The following is a 23,130-nucleotide window of genomic DNA, read 5'->3' as shown; positions in this document are numbered from 1 at the left end:
CAGTAGGAAGATAACAGGAACGGATCTAGCTGAACACTGTGAGCAGGACGCACTGTACTAAATGTAAATAGTCTAGCTGCCTGACCGTGGTACTAATAGGATCAAATAGAACACCTGTAATTTTCTTCAGGTAGCTTTATATACTGTAACCAGACAAGCCTGCCTGTCAGTAGGAATTTAACAGGAACGGATCTAGCTGAACACTGTGAGCAGGACGCACTGCACTAAATGTAAATAGTCTAGAAGATAACAGGAACGGATCTAGCTGAACACTGTGAGCAGGACGCACTGCACTAAATGTAAATAGTCTAGAAGATAACAGGAACGGATCTAGCTGAACACTGTGAGCAGGACGCACTGCATTAAATGTAAATAGTCTAGATAGAAGATAACAGGAACGGATCTAGCTAAACTGAATACAGTGTATATATATATATGCAACACCTGGGATGCATATATATACACAATACACTGTAAGTGCAGCTAACTGACTGACTGTTCTGCCTAATCTATCTAACTCAAATCAAATGACACTGTCTCTCTCTCTCTCTATCTCTCAGCACACCGGAACACACACTACACAGGGCCGCCGTGCAGGCGGCCTTATATAGTGTGGGGTGTGTACTAAATCCCCTGAGCCATAATTGGCCAAAGCCACCCTGGCTTTGGCCAATTACAGCTCTCTCTACTGACGGCGCTGTGATTGGCCAAGCATGCGGGTCATAGTGCATGCTTGGCCAATCATCAGCCAGCAATGCACTGCGATGCCGCAGTGAATTATGGGCCGTGACGCGCCACACGAATTTAGCGCGAACGGCCCATAACGTTCGCAATTCGGCGAACGATCGAACAGCCGATGTTCGAGTCGAACATGGGTTCGACTCGAACACGAAGCTCATCCCTAGTTGTCACCAGCATGTCTTGTAGGAATAAAAACTACCTGGTCCCTGTGCATTAATGAAGGTAATATTTTCGAGAGTCTGTTGGCCAGTATCTTTGTGAAAAATTTGTAATCTGAATTTATTAGGGCAATAGGGCAATAATTATCAGGGATGGATGGATCTTTGCCTGGTTTGGGTATTACTGAAATATGAGCATGTAAAAACTGAGTTTGGAGTAAGTTACCTTTAAGTAGGGAGGAGAATAAATTTAACATGTGTGGTGATAATATTGGAAGAAAAGTTTTGTAATATAAATAGGGGAGTCCATCTGGGCCTGGAGCTTTGTTTGAGGGGAGTAGTTTGATCACATCCACCAGTTCTTTAGCGGTGATTGGCATATTAAGTGAGGATAATTGCTCTGGGGATACTAGCGGTAGTTTCAGGGACGATACGAAGGTGTCGAATTTCTCTTGTGAGAATTGTGTTGATGGGTCTGTGCCTAGGCAGTTGTAAAGATTATGATAGAATTCTCCAAAGACTTTTGACATTTCCTGAGGAGAATAGGTAGGCGTACCATCAGGCTGCATTATATGGTCAGGGATAGATAAGAACGGTCGTGGTTTTAACTTTTGGACTAGCATCCTATGTGGTTTATCTGCAAACTCATAAAATCGCTGTTTCGACCATAACATGGCTCTGGAGATTCTACTCATATCCAAAGCCTTAATCTGGTTTCGAATATATATTACTGTACGAAGGTTTGCTATCGTGGGAGATTGGAGCAAGTGCGTCTCTGCTGAGCGAAGACGGGATAGAAGATCTAGTTTTTGCTGAGTTGATTCCCTTTTCTTGCGTGAACCAGCAGAGATGCATTCACCTCTAAAGAAAGGTAGATACGTTTGAGACAGAACCTACGTTTAGCTGAAAATATTCAATACGTTTCGATTGGGGTTGGTTATTAGTGTCAGTATTCCGCAAAAGGGACTCGTTCAGTCTCCAATGGCATGTCCTGGGTAAAGTTGAGTGTATGGCTAAGTCTAATGTAATGGGGGCATGGTCAGACCATGTAATGGGACCTATTTCGGAAGCAACTAAATAAGGTAATAGGGGTGCAGTGATCAAAAAGTGGTCTAGGCGAGTGTATAGTTTGTGCGGAGGGGAATAAAAGGTATATTGCCTTTGTGTGGGGTGTTTTACCCTCCATGTATCAAATAGGTTGTATGAGCGCGTCAGTTTCCGAAATGAGGTGGACATTTTGTGAACTTGGAGCGTTGGGGTGTTTTGGAAAAGGGCATGCCTATCCCTACTGGGGGACATACATAGATTAAAATCACCTCCAATTATTGTAAAAGGTTGTGGGGAAGAATGTAATTGCTCAAAAATTTTTGTGAGGAAGCCAATCTGCCCTGAGTTAGGGGCATAGACGTTGACCAATGTAAGGGGTGTTTTGTGGTGGACACAGTCCAGGAGGACATACCTACCGTGGGGGTCCAGTATTGAAGTAATGATTTTCAACAGACAGGAGCGTTTAATCAAAATGGCTACACCCACCCTTCCCAAGGGATCGGAGGCCATGTATGTAGTAGGATAAATTTTAGAGGCAAATTTGAAGGAGCCCTCTGGCTGAAAATGTGTTTCCTGGACCATGACCACATCAGCCCCTGAGGCCTTGAACTCCTTCAGAGCTAACCAATGCTTCGGAATGGAATTCAAGCCTTTTACGTTACATGAGAAAATTTTTAAAGCCATATGACAGTCTGAAACAGAGTAGTAAGCGTTTTCTTAGTCTGGCCTAGGAATGTAAACCACCACACTATAAGCAATCTGCAATGAAACTTATGTAAACATTTCTTAAAGAGCAAGTAACCAGTGATTGAACGTTTGTCGTTAAGATAATAGAATCTTACCAAACACAAATGTGTAGGCAGGTCAAAAAAGGACCTGATAAAAGAAAAAAATAGAAAAAATAAAACAGGAAAAAAAAAAACCACATAAAACCAAAATAACCATTTTGTAGGCCTGAAGGCGGGGAATCCTTCAGGAGACCCAGATAGACTACCTTGGGTGTAAATAGGAGCATGACGGTTAGATAGAGCTTCAGTCCGTGGCCCGCTCCATGAAAAAATATCTAAATTTGAACAATGTGAACAAGAAGCAATGATCAACAATATAAAGAGCACCACTTACTATGGCTTTAACAAGAGTCAAAGTGAGACAGAAGTCTGCAAAACATAGAACACATATGCGGGAAAAATTAGGCGAAGGATATAAGAACTTCGTTTCCTAAACATTTCAGAGGAGGAGAGAGAATTAGGGGGTAACTCCCTCCGCAGATACCCGGGGAAATCAGCCAAAATCCCGGGTATCTGGGAACAAAAAAAAATAAGAGGTGTAAAGCAGGAAGTTCCTAGAGCCTCAGGTAGGTGGTTTAGGAGGGTTGGAGCATTGCGGTGTGGAGAAGGTCTTCTGTTGTCTTCGGCGCACTGGGGTTCAAATGGCTGCTGGAGCTTGAAGTGATTTGGATGGCAGTGGAAGTGGGGGGAGCTGGAGCTCTTCTTCCGGAACCAATGGTAATCCTAAGAATGTGAAGGCCTCACATTCAAGAAGATCTCTAATGGAATATTGTGTGCCATCTTTGGATGCTGAGAGCCGGAATGGGAAACCCCATCTGTAGGGGACTTGGTGTAGTTGAAGATGAGCCGTGATTGGACGCAGATTACATCTTTTTGCTAAGGTGATGGGGGAGAGGTCACTAAAGATTTGGAGCTTGGATCCCTTGAAGTCAATGCGATTTTTGTTACGGGTGGCTATTGTTAGAGCTTCCTTGCTGTCATAATAGTGAAAGCGAACTATTATGTCTCTCGGATTGGAACCAGGGGGAGGTTTGGGAGCCAGGGATCTATGGGCCCTATCCAGTCTCCAATCAATATCAGGTATGTGTGGGGCTAATGTGACAAATAAACTGAGTAAATATGCCCGTAGCTCCTTATCAGTAACAGCCACCGGAACTCCACGGATCCGCAAATTCGAACGTCGTTCTCTATTCTACAAATCTTCCTGTTGGAGTTGTATTTGGGAAACAGTATGTTTGAGGAATGCATTTTCTTCCTCAAGTGCATGCATATATTGGACAGTCTCGTCAAATTTAGTTTCCAGGGTGGCGGTACGCTCAGCTCACCCAGTTGATCAATCTCTCCTCTAAGCTCTTGAGCAATCTTACCAACCTCTTTAGCTATATTTCGTGTTAGATCTTGTAGAAGTGTCTACAGTTTCAGGTCTAAGACTGTTACCGTGACTACTTCAGTGGGAATCGCCCGTTGATTAGCATTTCCTGTGTGAAATGCACTTGGCGTGGAGGCTAAAGGGTCAGCAGGGTCAATCTGCGATCTGTATAGAAAACGATCCATGTTTTGTGTTGACTTTGATGGTGGTACAAAACCTTGATAAACGTACTTCTGAAATCCTTTTTTGCCCATGTAGTGCCCGGTGATATCCGGGGGAAATCTAATATGATCCTGTGACAGTGGAAGCTTTTGGTAGCGGTACAGGATCCCTTAGTGAAGGAGCGAGCGTCTAAGAGGGTCTACAGCATGTCCACCATTAGTGTTAGACACCTCCTACATCCCCCTGTTGTGAGCCCTAAAGGTGTAAGTGGGCCACTTGATTTTCCTAGGAGTGGGGGGGGAGGGGGACCGCTGGAGGACCCCACTAGGATTACAATAAAGGGAACCCTGCAGGGTAAACAAGAATGTGAATGCTGCTGATATTTGAGTGAGTTTAACTGCTTTTGGGCTGAATGTGTTCACTCAAGCTGCGGGGCGTATGGATAATGAGTATCTGAGTTGCAGAAAGGATACTGAATCCAGAGGCCTCAGAGCGTCTTTGTTGGGTAATAGGAAACCTCAAATATGTCCCTGTTTAGTTCCAGATCTGCTGTCCCCAGCAGGGGTTGTTTTCACAATGAAGGAGGGGTGAGTAGGTATCAGACCAGTGGGTTGCTGAACACTAGGCTGGTGGATGCTGGAGGATCTACAGGCCCTCAGGCCGGAATATAGCTGGGAACTGTAATCACGCTGGTGTGGCTGTCAGGGATGTAGTGGTGGGTTTCCTTGGGTCTGCCAGCCGGCTGGTGTCTCTGCAATCCTTGGTCTACTGGTGTGTGTTAGTGTCCAAGAACATCGCCTGCAGCTCCGTGGTCAGCGCTACTCCAGCTCGGGGATGATGCAGGCCCCGCGGGTCCCGCCGCTGCGGCGACTCCCTGCGGGATCAATTCAGTCAGCAGTCATAGAAGAGGATGAATCGCAAGCTGTGGCTAGGGGGTAAGACGTCCGCTGCTCGGTGGGACAGCCGGGGAAGGAGGGAGGCTTCGTAGGCCCCTATATGCCTCAAGATGGCGGCCAGCTCGGGTTGCGTGGGTCGGGCCGGGGGAAGCCGCTATGAGCCAGCCAGGCCTGTAGAAAGATGTCAAAAAGAAGGCAGCAGTTGTCCAGGGGCCACTAGGGAAGATTAGGTGGCTTAGAGACTATCCAGCTAGGATGGCGGTGGATTGGAACTGGAACTGCGGAGCTCCATGAATCCACCTCTGTTCCAGTGCGCTGCCGGACATCAGAACCTTCTTACATTCTCAGCTCAGCATGACTGCCTCTCTCAGCCCTGAGTCTGCTTTTATTTATATATCAACAGAAAGTCCCAACTTGAGGGTGTGCCTCCAACAGCCAAACGCCTCCTACAAAGTTTGTGACCTCACAGGAAATGAACAATACAGAGGAAATGACCATATAAGGATGTAACAGGATGTGAGAATACAGAAGCCCTTCCAACAGAGTTAAATACAGAACCAATCAAAGACATGTATACATTCAAATAGAAATACAGTAGTGACGTGTGCAGATGGTGGTGTGCAAAACCATGCGGCAAGTACATGGCTTTGAACATGACCGTGTGCACACTTCCACTGTTACCAGTCATGCGAACCATACAAAATTATGGCTCAGTGAGCCATAAGTTTCATATAGTTATGCTATAGTTCCCATGTACGCAGACATGTATGCTCGGAGTCATTAATGCAGTCGCCATGAGGTGGCCAATCTCTTGATGAGGCATAAACTAACATCCCTAAAAGAGCAACAGATCTGCCATGTCCACAGGAAGGTTTTCGCAGCCGATGGTCTTCCACCAACGCCTGTATGTGCAAATACGCTCACATGAGCGTATTACAGCAAAACCGACACTGGGGGACATTTGACAACATACATTTATAAAATTTTCCACAACACTATGTAATAGCTTTCCGGTTCCAACACGTACTGAACTTCTCTTACAAGCTCCTTCCAGCAACAGGTACAAGAAATCAACCCACCACCATCAAAGTTGCAGTCTGCTGGACACCGAACTCCTACCCAAGTAAAATAATACTGTCCAAGATTAGTTTTGAACTTTTCTGCTGCTAGTTTGTCATGTCCCTGTGTTCTTGAACTTAGCTCTTCCTCTCTCCATTTCTGTACCAAGTTTCAATCAGAGAGAAAGGGGGCAAAGAGTGGGTATCAATATCCGCTAGTCATAATATCTCATATTATTTCTCACGTCTTTGGCCAGCATTTTGCATACTGATATTGAGCCTGCATTAGTTCATGGAGTTCTTTCTGCATTAAAGCGGTAGTAAACCCGCTGAATTTTTTTTTCTTCCCCTACACCTGTAAGGGAAAGGCATAATGAGCTAGTATGCACAGCATACTAGCTCATTATGAGATACTTACCTTAGAATGAGGCGCCGGCATCTCACCCAGTCCACGCAGAGGGAGCTGACATTTCCCCTCTGCGTGTCTTCCGGGTATCGCGGCTCCGGCGCTGTGAGTGGCCAGAGCCGCGATGTCGTCACTCCCGCGCTTGCACGCGGGAGCCTTTTTACCGGCAAGGTCCGGCGGCTGCCAGGCTTTCAGCCGAGAATCCCCTGTGCGCATGCGCCGCTGCTGTCAGCGGCTTATTGCGAGGGGAATATCTCCCAAACCGTACAGGTTTAGGAGATATTTTTTTTACCTACTTATTGTAGGCTTACCTGTAGGTAAAAGTTTAAAAAATAGGTATACAACCGCTTTAAGCAGTAGAGAGAACTCTGTGAATGGAGGAGACCTGGTCATGTGACTGGACTCTCCTCTCAGCTTTATGCACTGCAGCACAGCTCACTGGCTTCTTGACCTGTTACTTTCCCAATCTGAGCTAAGGGCTGCAAGAGGCTGATATCAAGTCAAATTTGGTTACTTTCAGAGTGCATTAAAAAGAAAATACATGTAATGATTTATTAACACACATAAAGCTGCATTAATAACAATGTTAAATAAAATGTTCAATCTCTGGGGAGCATTCTTTTATGTGTTTTTTATGTATTATTGCCTTCACCTTATTGCATATAAAACTTTTGTTCCTGGCATGGTGTTGTTACCTCTGAATTAAGTCTTAAGTAATATCTTGTTTGTGATCATTGTTTGCTATTGCACATCCAGCAAGTGGAAGATACAGACTGTACCACCCACATATTTACATTACCTCTGGGCCTGCTACACTTATGTAAACCAGAAACCTGTTTTCTATACCTCGTGTGTATTTGGGACAGTCCAGATCGGTGTTGGTTTCATGAAAGGCTACAGGAATGCATCTGTGTAGGTAACTGAAGACAGCGCAAAATGTAAGTCTGCTATAGGTAAAATAAACTGAACTGCATTCTTGAAAAGGCATGCTCGCTCACAGCTGCTATGGTGCCTGGGTACAGAAGGGGGCCCCATGAGGGGGGCTTTAAAGTGGTTGTATACCTCCATTTTCAATTTGTACCTATAGGTAAGCCTATAAAAAGGCTTACCTAAAAGGTACAGTAAATATCTCCTAAACAAGCGTCATTTAGGAGATATTTACTGCCAGAACCAGAACCAGAACCAGAAGATGAAGGAAGATAGAAGAAAGAAGAAGCATTTAAATAAAGGAATTGTCAAAAACTGTCTCTTGTCATTTTTAACATTTTTGACACTTTTTTCGTGAAATGGTAGGGGTACTTATGTACCCCCTTACCATTTCACACAGGGGGGGGGCCGGGATCTGGGGGTCACCTTGTTAAAGGGGGCTTCCAGATTCCGATAAGCCCCCCGCCCGCAGACCCCCACAACCACCGGCCAGGGTTGTGGGGATGAGGCCCTTGTCCTCATCAACATGGGGACAAGGTGTTTTGGGGGGCTACCCCAAAGCACCCTCCCAATGTTGGGGGCATGTGGCCTGGTACGGTTCAGGAGGGAGGGGGGGCCGCACTCTCGTCCCCCCCTCTTTTCCTGCGGCCTGCCAGGTTGCGTGCTCGGATAAGGGTCTGGTATGGATTTTTGGGGGGACCCCACGCCGTTTTTTTTTTTTTTTGGCGCAGGGTTCCCCTTAAAATCCATACCAGACCTGAAGGGTCTGGTATGGAATTTAGGGGGAACCCCACGTCATTTTTTTTTTTTAAATTTTGGCCGGGGTTCCCCTTAATATCCATACCAGACCTGAAGGGCCTGGTATGGAATTTAGGAGGACTCCCACGTCATTTTTTTTTTTAAATTTTGGTTTGGGGTTCCCCTTTGGGGAATTCCCATGCCGTTTTTATCAATGAACTTCTATGTGTATTGTCGGCAATGCAATAGCCGCGGGTAGTTTTAAATAAGTTTTTTCCTTCAAAATGTCATTTTGCTGTCAGACTGTTCTAAACACAGGAAACATGCGCCCCTTTACAGGCATACTATAGACACCCCCCAGGTACGAAATTTAAAGGGATATTACACTTTTATTGTTTGACTTTAAGCATTATTAAAATCACTGCTCCTGAAAAAACGGCCGTTTTTAAAACTTTTTTTGCATTGATCCATGTCCCCTGGGGCAGGACCCAGGTCCCCAAACACTTTTTATGACAATAACTTGCATATAAGCCTTTAAAATTAGCACTTTTGTTTATTCATGTTCGTGTCCCATAGACTTTAACGGTGTTCGCGTGTTCGAACTAACTTTTTTCCTGTTCGCATGTTCTGGTGCGAACCGAACAGGGGGGTGTTCGGCTCATCCCTACTTACAAGCTATCATCATGAAAATTGAGGAGGAAGAGGATTGTCACTCAGCATAACAGGAAAGTCACTCAGCATCAGCATAGGCAGTCTTCAAGGGATCTCACATAAAAAAAAATATTTGATTACATCAGCATCAGGTGCTTGGTAGCTGGTGGACGGTCAGCCAATCGACCGATTCGGTGGAAAGGCGCACCCTGTGATCAGTTACAAAGCCACCAGCAGCACTGAATGGATGCAGGACAGGCCAGTAGCTCAATTGTATACTGTGCAAGCTCTGGCCAGTGATCCATCCTCAAGACCCAGTAACCTAGAGGATTTTCGGTGGGAAAGGTGTCCAAGTCTGATCTTGCCCCTAGGTAATCCTGCACCATGTGAATCAGACTCTGGCGATGGTTCCTGGAACCGATCATACCTTGTGGCTGCGGACTAAAAAACTGTCTGAACGCATCGGTCAGATGGCCACCTTCTCCACCTCTCCTTCTGTGACTGACCAAAGCCTCAGCAACACGTTGTCCAGGAGGACCAGGAAGTTGTAACCTCCCAGGCTCTGGAAACGCGTTGCACAAACCTTTCTGCAAGGCCTTCTGAAGATGTTTCATCCTCTGCTCCCTCTGCAACAGCAAGATAAGGTCCGCAACCTTATCCTTGTAACATGGATCAAGGAGGTATGCCAGCCAGTAATGATCCCTCCCCTTGATACCACGAATACGAGGATCCTTCCGCAGGCTTTGCAGGATCAGGGAGGCCATGCAGCGTAGGTTTGCTGAGGCATTCGGTCCAGAGTCCTCTGGGTCATTAAGGACAACATGATCTGCAGCCACCTGTAAATGATCCCTTAAGGACTGCTGCTGATGCTGAGTGCCAGGCTCCACCTCCATGCTGACACAATCTTCCTCTTCCTCCTCCTCCTCCTCCTCTTTCTGTGTGATCGGCGGGCACGCAGGAACACTGTCTGGATAAAGGGGGCCTTGAGAGCTAAGGAAGTCCTCCTCTTCCTGCCTCTGTTCTGCCTCAAGTTCCCTGTCCATTATTCCACGCAGCGTGTGCTCCAACAGGTGGACAAGAGGGACAGTGTAACTGATGCATGCACTGTCATTGCTCACCATTCTCGTGGCCTCCTCAAATGGTGACAGGACAGTGCATGCATCCCTGATCATAGCCCACTGGCGTGTCGAAAAAACCAAGCTCCCCTGACCCTGTCCTGTGCCATAGTTGCATAGGTACTCATTGATGGCCCTCTGCTGCATGTGCAGCTGCTGCAGCATGGCCAACGTTGAGTTCCACATGGTGGGCATGTCACAGATTAGGCGGTTAAATTCCTTTTGGAGGTCAGCCAGCCAAGCACTGGCATTATATGACCAGCGGAAATGCACACAGACTTTCCTGGCCTGCCTCAGAACATCCTGTAAGCCTAGGTACCTGCCCAAGAACCGCTGCACCACCAAGTTAAGTACATGAGCCAAACAGGGCACATGGGTCAGTTGTCCCTGTCGGAGGGCGGAGAGGAGGTTGGTGCCATTGTCGCAAACCACCATTCCTGGCTTAAGCTGGCGTGGCATTAACCACCTCTGAACCTGCCCCTGCGGACCTGACAGAATCTCTGCCCCAGTGTGGCTCCTGTCCCCCAAGCACACCAGCTCAAGCACCGCATGGCATCTTTTTGCCTGCGTGCTTGCGTAGCCCCTTGAACGCCTATGGAGCACCGCTGGTTCCGTGGAAAAATCAGCACAGGAAGAGGCCATGGAGGAAGAAGAAGAGGAGGGTGTGGAGGAGAGAGGTGTGGCAGAATCACCACTAGTAGAATTTTGGAGGCGTGGTGGCGGAACAACCTCCAACACTACTGCACCCTGTCCTGCATCCTTCCCAGCTGCCAGAAGAGTCACCCAGTGAAAGATAGGTAACGTCCCTGTCCATGCCTGCTAGACCATGAGTCAGTGGTAATATGCACCTTACAACTGACCGCCCTGTCCAGCGAGGCCAAGACATTGCCTTACACATGCCGGTAGAGAGCTGGAATTGCCTTCCATGAGAAAAAGTGGCATTTGGGAACCTGCCACTGAGGAACCGCACATTGCACAAACTCATGGAAGAGGGCAGAGTCTACCAACTGAAAAGGCAGCAGTTGAAGTGCTAGCAATTTAGCCAAGCTAGCATTCAACCGCTGGGCATGTGGATGGCTGGGAGTGAACCTATTTTGGTGGTGCAGCAGCTGGGGCAGGGAAATTTGCCTGGTACAATCTGACGTCGGTGTACCGTTAGCAGATTGCCCGCAAGTACTTGGCTGTGACACACCTAATTCTACACCTTCATTCCTCACAGTGCAGGTTTCAGAGAGGACTGAAGGTATAGTGGGGTTGGAGATCTCAGCTGATGAGGAGCAAGGAGAGGTCCGCTTTGTTCTTTGGTGTGGGTCTTTTAGGTACGCTTGCCAACGAACTGCATGGCAGGTCGACATATTTCTGGTCAAGCATGTGGTGCCCAAGCAGGTGATGTTTTGGCCACGCGAGATGCGCTTGAGACATATGTTGAAAATAGCAGCGGTGCGATCTGATGCACTCATCTCAAAAAAGGCCCACACCAAAGAACTTTTGGAATAACGTGAATAGACAGCAGCGCCCTGCACATGCTGAGCTCTGCGGTGTGATGCAGTCGGTGTGCTGCCCTTAAGCTGGCCCCTGGAGGGCATCCTGCCTCGTTGGAGATGTGCCTGCTCCTCTCTCCTATCAGGCACCCACGTGGAGTCAGTGACTTCCTCATCATCCCCTCCCTCCTAATCACTGGAGAAAACCTGGCAGTATGCTGCAACTGGGGGAACATGACTGCCAGATTGCTGTACCTCTTGGGCACCCCCTCTCTCTGGGCTCACGTTACTGCCTTCCTCTAGCTGGGTACCATCATTGGAGCCTTCAAAACGCTGGGCATCCTCCTGGAGCATGTACCCAACACTGTGGTCAAACAGTTCGGGGGACTCCTCAGGAGGACATGGTGGGGCTAAGGAAGGAGTGACTGATGCCATTGAGCCGAGGGAAGAGGCCGCTTTGGCAGCTGCTCTGCCAGACAAAGTACCCTGAGTCTGGGTGAGAGAGGATGAGGAGGATGAGGATGGCTTGGTCATCCACTCACCAAGTCTTCGGCATGTTGTTGTCAACACGACCAGCTGCCAAAAAAAAGGACAAGCGTGTCTCACGGACAAGTGCTAATGAGGATGCACTGTGTCCACGACCAGCACTGTTGCCTCTAGACACAGAGCCTGCTTGCCCTCTTTTATTGGCTTGTGACTGTCTGCCTCTCCTTGTTGGCCATCCAGACATACTAACGGCCTGCAGTGAGATGTAGCTGCACAAAGCTGGGATGTATATATATATATATACTGATTATAATGCAGCTAGCAGAATCAACTGCCTGCCTGTAGTATTATTAGTATGAGAACACCAGCAATTGTCTTCAGGTAGCTTTAGGTCCACACTGTGCAGAGGACACAGTACACTAACTGTAAATACTGCAGCTGCCTGCCTGTGGCATTAATAGGATCAGAACAACAGCAATTGTCTTCAGGTAGCTTTAGGTGCACACTGTGCAGAGGACACAGTACACTAAATGTAAATGCTGCAGTTGCCTGCCTGTGGTACTAATAGCATCAGAAGAACACCAGCAATTGTCTTCAGGTAGCTTTAGGTGCACACTGTGCAGAGGACACAGTACACTAATGCCCTGTACACACGGTCGGATTTTCCGACGGAAAAAGTGCGATCAGATTGTGTTGTCAGACATTCCAATCGTATGTGTGCTCCACCGGACTTTTCCCCTCAGAATTTCCGACACACAAAGTTTGAGAGCAGGATATAAAATTTTCCGACAACAAAATCCGATCGTTTAAATTCCGATCATGTGTACACGAATCTGACGCACAAAGTGCCACGGATGCTCAGAATAAATTAAGAGCCGAAAGCTATTCGCTACTGCCCCGTTTATAGTCCCGACGTACGTTTTTTACGTCACCGCGTTCAGAACGATCGGATTTTCCGACAACTTTGTGTGACCGTGTGTATGCAAGACAAGTTTGAGCCAACATCCGTCGGAAAAAATCCATGGATTTTGTTGTCGGAATGTCCGATCAATGTCAGATCGTGTGTACAGGGCATAATTGTGAATACTGCAGCTGCCTGCCTGTGGTATTAATAGGATCAGAACAACAGCAATTGTCTTCAGGTAGCTTTAGGTGCACACTGTGCAGAGGACACAGTACACTAACTGTAAATACTGTAAAAACACCTGCCTGCCTGTCAGTATATCAGGAAGAGAATAACAGGAAGGGATCTAGCTAAACTGAATTCAGTGTATATATATATAGATAGATAGATATATATATATATCTATAGATATATATATATATATCTATAGATATATATATATCTATATATAACACCTAGGATGCATATATATATACAATGCACTGTAAGTGCAGCTAACTGACTCACCTGCCTACTCTATATAACTTAAATCAAATGACACTGTCTCTCTGTCTATCTCTCTACGCCGCCACAACACACTACACAAGGCCGCCACGCAGGCAGCCTTATATAGTGTGGGGCGTGTACTAAACCCCCTGAGCCATAATTGGCCAAAGCCACCCTGGCTTTGGCCAATTATGGCTCTCTGTACAGACGGCGCTGTGATTGGCCAAGCATGCGGGTCATAGTGCATGCTTTGCCAATCATCAGCCAGCAATGCCGCAGTGAATTATGGGGTGTGACGCGCCACTCGAATTTGGCGCGAACAGCCCATAACGTTCGCAACTCGACGAACAGTCGAACAGGCGATGTTCAAGTCGAACCCATGTTCGAAGTTCATCCCTAGTCATCACCAACTGTCAATGGGTTTTGCCGCTGATAACTGAAAAAAAAAAAAGGGCCGGTAAAAATAATAATGAAAAAAACGGTATTATATGCAATTGATTGGCCATAAAAGGGGTATGGGGTTCTGGGAAAAATTCCTTTAAATATTGTGCCTGGGGGGCCCCCTTAACCACTTCAGCCCCGAGCCTCGTTTTGAGATTTGGTGTTTACAAGTTAAAAACAGGTATTTTTGCTAGAAAATTACTTAAAACCCCCAAACATTAAACATTTTTCACACCCTAGAGAATAAAATGGCAGTCGTTGTAATACTTTCTGTCACACCGTATTTGCGCACCGGTCTTACAAGCACACTTTTTTGGGGAAATTGCATTCTCATTTCTCAATTCTGGCTGTGGCTTGGCAATTCAAGGTTTAAGCTCCCTCCATACATTTTCTATAGGATAAAGTTCTGGAGACTGGCTAGGCCACTCCATGACCTTAATGTGCTTCTTCTTGAGCCACTCCTTTGTTGCCTTGGTGATATGTTTTGGGTCATTGTCATGCTGGAAGACCCATCCACAACCCATCTTCAGTGTTCTGGCTGGAGGAAGAAGGTTCTCATCCAAGATTTTACAATACATGGCCCTGTCCATTGGCCCCTCAATGCGGCAGAGTCGGCCTGTACCTTTAGCATAATGTTTACACCTCCGTGCTTGACTGTAGGGATGTTCTTAGGGTCATAGTCAGCATTTTTCTTCCTCCAAACATGGCGAGTTGAGTCAATACCAAAGAGCTCAATTTTGGTCTGTGACATGCAGTCTAGTCAGCGGCCGTGCAGTGTAACAAAGCCCCGCCTTCTCCTCGTCCTCGTCCGTAATAGGCGGAACAGTGACTCACTGCTGGGAAATTGAATCAAATTCCACTCCCAGCACTGCCCATCATTGAAATATCCGCCCCCTTCATGTAAATATCCGTCCCTCACCTACATGAACGTCCCTTGGCCACGCGAGACAACAGCTGATCGTAAACTCATGGCTCTGTGCAGCGCATGCGCAGTTCCACCCGGGCACTATTCGATAACCGGGCACTTCTCGACAGAACACCGGCACGGCCGTCGACTAGACTGCATGTCACAGTGCCGGGAGATCAGATACATGAGGCTGCAGATGGACACAGTGAGGCATGAAGATGGCACAGTGAGGCATGGAGATGGCACAGTGAGGCATGCAGATGGCACAGTGAGGCATGGGGATGGCATAGTGGGGCATTCAGATGGCACAGTGGGGCATGAAGATGGCACATTGAGGCTGCAAATGGGCACAGTGAGGCTGCAGATGAGCATTGTTGACCCTCTTTTCTACTTACAGTAGCTGCTGCATTTCCAACCCTAGGCTTATACTCGAGTCAATACGTTTTCCCATTTTTTTGTGGTAAAATTAGGTGCCTCGGCTTATATTCAGGTCGGCCTATACTCGAGTATATACGGTACACAGTACTGTGCAAAAGTTTTAGGCAGGTGGGAAGAAATGCTGTAAAGTAAGACTGCTTTCAAAAATATATATTTTAATTGTTTATTTTTTATCAATTTACAAAATGCAAAGTGAACAAATAAAAAAAAATCAATAAGTGGAGTGACTACCCTTTGGCTTCAAACCAGCATTAATTCTTACACTTGTACACTTGCACAAAGTCAGGGATTTTGTAGGATTCGAGTCAGGTGTATGATTAATCAATTATACCAAGCCGATGCTAATGATTATCAATTTTATATGTAACACAGTCATTAACTGAAACAGAAAAAGCTGTATAGGTGGCTTAAAACTGAGTGAGGAACAGACAAACTCTACTAAGGTGAGGTTTTGGAAGACCAATTCATGTCACAGGTTATACACCATCACAAGATTGAGCATGCAAAGTAGTTATACTGCATCAGCAAGGTTTCTCCCAAGCATAGATTTCAAAGCAGACTGGGGTTTCAAGATATGCTGTTCGAGCTCTTTTGAGGAATCAAAAAAGAAACTGGCAACACCGAGGAGCGCAGATGCAATTGTCGACCAAAGAAACTTAATGCAGCAGACAAAAGACACATCATGCTTACTTCCTTTTTGACTTCAGAAGATATACAGCAGTGCCATCAGCACAGAACTGGTGGAAACAAGTGGGACCCAGGTAGACCCATCTACTGTCTGGAGAAGTCTGGCCAGAAGTGATTTTCATGGAAGAATTGAGTGCAAAAAGACATACCTCTGATGTGTAAACAAGGCTAAATGAGTCAACTATGCATGAAAACAAAAGAAATTGGGTTCAGAAAAATGGCAGCAAGTGCTCTTGACTGATGAATCAAAATGTGAAATATTTGGCTGTAGCAGGAGGCAGTTTGTTCGCAGAGGGCTGGAGAGCAGTACAATAATGAGTGTCTGCAGGCAACAGTGAAATATAGTGGAGGTTCCTTGCAAGTGTGGGGCTGCATTTCTGCAAATGGAGTTGGAGAATTGGTCAGGATCAATGGTGACCTCAATGCTGAGAAATACAGGCAGATTCATTCTGCGGCACGAAAATGACATACCTCCCAACTTTTGAACTTGAGAATGAGGGACACTTGAGGGTGGAGTTAACCTGCGGCGAGCTCTGCACACGGATACAAAAAGTGGGTGTGTCAAGACTTAATAGTGGGGTGGACTTAAGGGACATGGTTAAGCAAAACCTGACCTTTCTTGTACTTACAAAATATACTTTGATTTCTGTGCCACAAGCAAGAATCTCACAGACAATATTCTCCATCCCAATTCCCCCTCCCAAATCCTCTTCCATCCCTCCAAGTTCCCCTTCTAGTAATTACCCCTTCCTCTCCAAATCCCCCCAGCACAATTCCCCTCCCCCTCCAATTTTCCCTCCTAGCCCAAACCCCCCCAACCCCCCTCCAAATTCCCCCTCCCAGCACAAATCCTCTACCCCTTTCAGTACAAATATCCCTCCTCACCGACCCCCCCCCCCCCCAAATTATCCATTTCTAGTACAAATCCTTATCTCCCCCCAAATCATCCCCACAGTGCAAATACTCCCCTCAATCCCTCCTTCTAGCACACAGCCTCTTATCCCCCCACCTAAATTCCACCTCCTGACACACATATCCCCTCCCAGCAGAAATCCTCCCCCCAAATCCCTCCTTCTAGCATAAATCCCTTTACTTTACACCCCCAACCCCCCTACAAATATAAATGATCTTGCCTGCTAAGCACACTTGGAGCGAGGGAAGTTGCTTGTGTTGCCATATTGGATGTGGAAACTGGCAGACTAGGAGATGATGTTGCAGAGAACTGTTAGTGCCTAGGGGTTGAGGCATATTTGCGGTGCATTTGTCTTTTGTCATACCTAAAAGAAAAATTAAAAAAAAAAGTGTGAGACAACTGTAAAATCAGCGGGCTGTTGTGGAGGTGTGCAGACAGACCTGTGGTAGAATTTGAGGCCCACTCACTGGTCTGGGGACCCCTGACAGTGCAGCTGGAGGAGTGCAGGGGAGAGGTCATTCTCAGCAACTTGGAGGCGGTGGTCAGGAAATACAATGGCAAAGCAAGAGCTCTGGACTGGTAAGGAGCAGTGCTGCTTTTAAATTCAGCTGATAGGAGGAGTGCAAGAGAGAAAAACGTTGCTTGTATGCATGTGTGAACAGCAGCCTTGAGTGGACAGGGAGCGATTGTGAGCTGCCTTCCACTGCAGCTCAGTTCAGGAGAGAGGAGAAGAGGACCAGAGGTACTTGAGAAAGCCGTTGCCTTTCACCTTCAGGATCACCTCAAACATAATAACCTCTTTGAAAAATTACAGTCAGGTTTGCACTTTGCTCATAGTAAAGAGACTGCCTTCGTCAGAGTTACAAACGATCTCCTTATATTGTCTGATACTGGCTTTGCTTCCCTTCTTATTCTCCTGGATCTTTCGGCTGCATTTGATACTGTTGATCATGGCATTCTTTTAAACCGGCTCCATTGCACCGCTGGTCTCAATGACATAGCCCTCAGTTGGTTTAAATCATATCTCACAAACAGGATAGAATACATCTCCCTGTGCCACTTCAAATCAAATCCGCATAGTTACCTGTGGTGTCCCCCATGGGTCAGTTCTTGGCCCTATTCTTTTTATTCCTTTTATTCTTTTTATCCTCTACCTCACTCCCCTTGGTCAAATTATTAGCTGTCACAAAATTTCATTTCACTGCTATGCCGATGACACACAGCTATATGTAAATGCAACAGCTGAAACCCCACCTTCATAGTCATCCCTGTCAGTACTCACTACCTGTCTGGAGGAGATAAAGGTAAAACTAAACAGTTCCAAAACTAAAGTCATCATGATTGGCACTCCTTACCAGACCAAATCATCATTCATAACCAGCATTACCTTTTCTGGTTCTAATATCCCCCTCTCATCAACAGTTACAAATATGGGTGTAAAATCTGGCTGTTAAACAGGGGCAGAAAAATTGGGCCTTAGGCACTGGTGCTGGTGCCACAACACTGAAACCCCTCACAGATTCTCTTGTTGAGTGCAGGAACAAGCCCTGCTGCAAAGTATTGCATCAAAAATTGTAATTACACGCCCCTGTTAAACAGGGGCTGAAAAATTGGGCCTTAGGCAGTGGTGCTGGTGTCACAACACTGCAACCCCTCATAGATACTCTAGTTGAGCACAGGAATGAGCCCTGCTGCAAAATATTACAGCAAAAATTGTAATTACACGCCCCTGTTAAACAGGGGCAGAAAAATTGGGCTTTAGGCACTGGTGCTGGTGTCACAACACTGCAACCCCTCATAGATACTCTAGTTGAGCACAGGAATGAGCCCTGCTGCAAAATATTACAGCAAAAATTGTAATTACACGCCCCTGTTAAACAGGGGCAGAAAAATTGGGCTTTAGGCACTGGTGTTGGTGCTCAGAAGCAAAAATGTTCTTAGAAGCTATCAACATGAACATTGAGGAGGAATAGGATAGTCACTCACCATAACAGTACAATCACTCAGCATCAGCATCTTATAGGGATCTCACATTCATAAAAAAATAATTGGTTACATCACCATCAGGTGCTTGGTAGCTGGTGATCCAAAACTGATTCATTTTTATGAAGGTGAGCCGATCAACCGAGTCTGTGGACAGGCGCACTCTGTGATCAGTTACAAAGCCTCCAGCAGCACTGAATGTGCGTTCAGATAGAACGCTGGATGCAGGACAGGCCAGTAGCTCAATGGCATACTGTGCAAGCTCTGGCCAGTGATCCATCCTCAAGACCCAGTAACCCAGTGGATTTTCGGTTGGAAAGGTCTCCAAGTCTGATCTTGTCCCAAGGTATTCCTGCACCATGTAAATCAGACACTGGCGATGGTTGCTGGAACTGATCAGACCTTGGGGCTGCGGACTAAAAAATTGTCTGAATGCATTGGTCAGACGGCCACCTTCTCCACCGCTCCTTCTGTGACTGACCGAAGCCTCAGCAACACGTTGTCAAGAGGACCAGGAAATTGCAACCTCCCGGGCTCTGGAAACGCATTGCACAAACCTTTCTGCAAGGCCTCCCGAAGATGTTTCATCCTCTGCTCCTTCTGCGAAGGCTGGATAAGTTCTGCAACCTTACCCTTGTAACGTGGATCAAGAAGGGTTGCCAGCCAGTACTGATTCCTCTCCTTGATACCACGCAGGCTTTGTAGGATCAGGGAGGCCATGCAGCGTAGGTTTGCTGAGGCATTCAGTCCGGAGTCCTCTGGGTCACTAAGGACGACATGATCCGCAGCCACCTCCTCCCAGCCACGTACAAGTTCATGGGTTTCTGGGGACTGAAAACAATCCCTTGAAGAATGCTGCTGATGCTGAGTGCTGGGCTCCACCTCTATGCTGACACAATCTTCCTCCTCCTCCTCCTCTTCCTGTGTGATAGGCAGGCCTACAGGAATACTATCTGGATAAAGAGGGCCTTAAGAGGTAAGGAAGTCCTCCTCTTCCTCCCTCTGCTCTGCCTGAAGTGCCCTGTCCATTATTCCACACAGCGTGTGCTCCAACAGGAAGACAAGAGGGACAGTGTCACTGATGCATGCACTGTCACCATCCTCGTGGCATCCTCAAATGGTGACAGAACAGTGCATGCATACTTGATCATTTGAAGGTCAGCCAGCTGAGCACTAGCATTATATGACCGACGGAAATGCCCACAGACTTTCCTGGCCTGCGTCAGGAGATCCTGTAAGCCCAGGTACCTGCACAAGAACCGCTGCACCACCAAATTAAGGACATGAGCCAAACAGGGAACATGGGTCAAGTGTCCCTGTCGGAGGGCGGAGAGAAGGTTGATGCTGGCATGGCGTCAACCACCTCTGAACCTGCCCCTGCAGAGCTGCCAGAATCTCTGCCCCAGTGTGGCTCCTGTCCCCTAAGCAGACCAACTTAAGCACCGCATGGCATCTTTTTGCCTGAGTGCTTGCGTAGCTCCTAGAACGCCAACGGAGCACCACTGGTTCCGAGGACAAATCTGAACAGGAAGAACCCATAGAGGAAGAAGAAGAGGAGGGGGTGGAGGAGAGTGGTGTGGCAGAATCACCACTACCAGCATTTTGGAGGCGTGGTGGTGGAACAAGCTCTAACATTACTGCACCTGTCCTGCATCCTTCCCAGCTTCCAGCAGGATTACCCAGTGAGCCATGAAAGAAGGATAACGTCCCTGTCCATGCCTGCTGGACCACAAGTCAGCGGTAATATTCACCTTACCACTGACCACCCTGTCCAACGAGGCCAAGACATTGCCTTCCACATGCTGGTAGAGAGCCGGAATGGCCTTCTGAGAAAAAAATGGCGTTTAGGAACCTGCCACTGAGGTACCGCATATTCCACAAATTCTAGAAAGGGGGCAGAGTCTACCAACTGAAAAGGCAATAGTTGGAGTGCTAGCAATTTAGCCAAACTAGCATTCAGCCACTGAGCATGTGGATGGCTGGGACCGAATTTCTTTTGACGGTTTAGCAACTGGGGTAGGGAAATTTGCCTGCTACAATCGGATTTAGGTGTACCGCTAGCAGATTGCCCGCAATTACTTGGGACACCTAATTCTACACCTTCATTCCTCTCAGTGCAGGTCTCTGAGAGGACTGAAGGTATAGTGGGGTTGGAGATCCCAGTTGATAAGGACCAAGGAGAGGTCCGCCTTGTTCTTTGGTGTGGGTCTTTAAGTACTATTGCCAACGGACTGCATGGGAGCTCGACATATGTCTGGTCAAGCATGTGGTGCCCAAGTGGCTGCTGTTTTGGCCACACTTGAGACGCTTCAGACATATGTTGCAAACAGCAGTGGTGCTATCTGCTGCACACATCTCAAAAAAGGCCCGCACCAAAGAACCTTTGGAAAAACGTGCAAAGTCAGCAGTGTCCTGCACATGCGGAGCTCTGTGGTGTGATGCAGTCGGTTGGCTGTCCTTAAGCTGGCCCCTGGAGGGCATCCTGCCTCATTGGAGATGTGCCTCCTCCTCCTCCTCTCTTCTATCAGGCACCCATGTAGAGACAGTGACCTCATCATCCCCTGCCTCCTTGCCACTGGAGCAAACCTGGCAGTATATTGGCAGCTGGGGGAACATGACTGCCAGTTTCTTGTCCTTCTTGGGCACCCCCTCTCTCTGGGCTCACCTTACTGCCTTCATCCTCAACCTGGGTACCATCATCGGAGCCTTCAAAACGCTCCTCCTGTAGCATGTACCCGACACTGTGGTCGAACAGTTCGGGGGACTCCTCAGGACATGATGGTAGGGCTAGGGAAGGAGTGACTGATGCCATTGAGCCAATGGAATAGGCCGCTTTGGCAGCTGCATTGGCAGCCAAACTTGTCTTAGCCTGGGTGACAGAGAATGAGGAGGATGAGGACGGCTTTGTCATCCACTCTACCAACTCTTCTGCATGTTGTGGCTCAACACGGCCAGCTGTCGAAAAAAAGGACAAGCGTGCCCCGCGGCCATGTGCTGAGGATGCACTGTGTCCATGACCAGCACTGTTGGCTGTAGACACAGAGCCTGCTTGCCCTCTTTTAGTGGCCTGTGAGCATCTGGCTTTCCTTGGTGGCCTTCCAGACACGCTGTAAAATTGGATTAGCAAAATACTGCCTGAAGTTTACTAGAAAAATTACACCAGGAATGGCCTGCAGTCAGGTATAGGCTTGGCTAGACTAGAATGCAGCGGATATATACGTAGGAGACTGTATATATATCTTTATGCACTGCAGACCACTAAATCACCTGCCTGCCTGCCTGCCTGAAAGTGTTGTTAAAAACTTACACCAGGAATGGCCTGTAGTCAGGTATAGGCTTGACTAGACTAGAATGCAGTGGATATATATGTAGGAGACTGTATATATATCTTTATGCACTGCAGATAACTGAATCACCTGCCTGCCTGAAAGTGTCGTTGAAAACGTACACCAGGAATGGTCTGTAGTCAGGTATAGGCTTGGCTAGACTAGAATGCAGTGAATATATATGTAGGAGACTGTATATATATCTTATGCACTGCAGATCTAGCTACACAGGATACAGTGTGTATATATATATATATATATATATATATATATATACAAATCCGGGATGTATACATATACTAAATAAACTACAGCTAACTGAATCAACTGCCTGCCTGAAGTATATTAGAAACAGTACACCTGCAGTCAGATATAGGCTTGGCTAGACTAGAATGCAGTGGATATATATGTAGGAGACAGTTTATATATATTATGCACTGCAGATCACTGAATAACCTGCCTGGCCTGCCTGCCTGCCTGAAAGTGTATTTGAATACGTACACCAGGAATGGCCTGCAGTCAGATCTAGCTACACAGGATACAGTGTGTGTATATATATATATATATATATATATATATATATATATATATATATATATATAGACAAAGCCGGGATGTATATATATACTGAACAGTCGGCAGTGAGATCTAGCTAAACTGGATACAGTATATATATATATAGATAGATAGATAGATATATATATATATATATATATATATATATATATATATATCTATCTATATATCTATCTATCTATCTATATATATATACAAAGCCGGGATGTATATATATATATATATATATATATATATATACACTGAATACACTGCAGCTAACTGAATCAACTGCTTGCCTGAAGTATATTAGTACACCAGGAACGGACTGCAGTGAGATCTAGCTAAACTGGATACAGTGGATATATATACAGGCATACCCCACTTTTAAGTACACAATGGGGTTTATTTACTAAAGCTGGAAAGTGCAAAATCAGGCTCACTTCGGCATAGAAACCAATTAGCTT

At 46.6% G+C, this 23,130-nt stretch overlaps 1 protein-coding gene across 2 annotated transcripts in view; it reads left to right on the top strand.

Moving 5' to 3' along the window:
* The first annotated feature begins 7,447 nt into the window (after positions 1-7,447).
* LOC141139185 (cytochrome P450 2K1-like) overlaps positions 7,448-23,130 on the top strand; it is an 86,391-nt gene continuing 70,708 nt past the window's right edge. The window contains exon 1 of one of the 2 annotated variants that reach the window (XM_073625094.1): positions 7,448-7,563. The gene's annotated coding sequence lies outside the window, so the exon portion shown is untranslated. The remainder of the gene's footprint in view (positions 7,564-23,130) is intronic. The other variant, XM_073625095.1, reaches the window with a different exon arrangement.

The sequence above is a fragment of the Aquarana catesbeiana genome, linkage group LG04 (genome assembly GCF_042186555.1).
Source record: "Aquarana catesbeiana isolate 2022-GZ linkage group LG04, ASM4218655v1, whole genome shotgun sequence".
NCBI classification, from domain to species: Eukaryota; Metazoa; Chordata; class Amphibia; order Anura; family Ranidae; genus Aquarana; species Aquarana catesbeiana.
The sequence above is the reverse complement of the archived record's forward strand: the minus strand, read 5'-3'. Positions and strand labels throughout refer to the sequence as shown.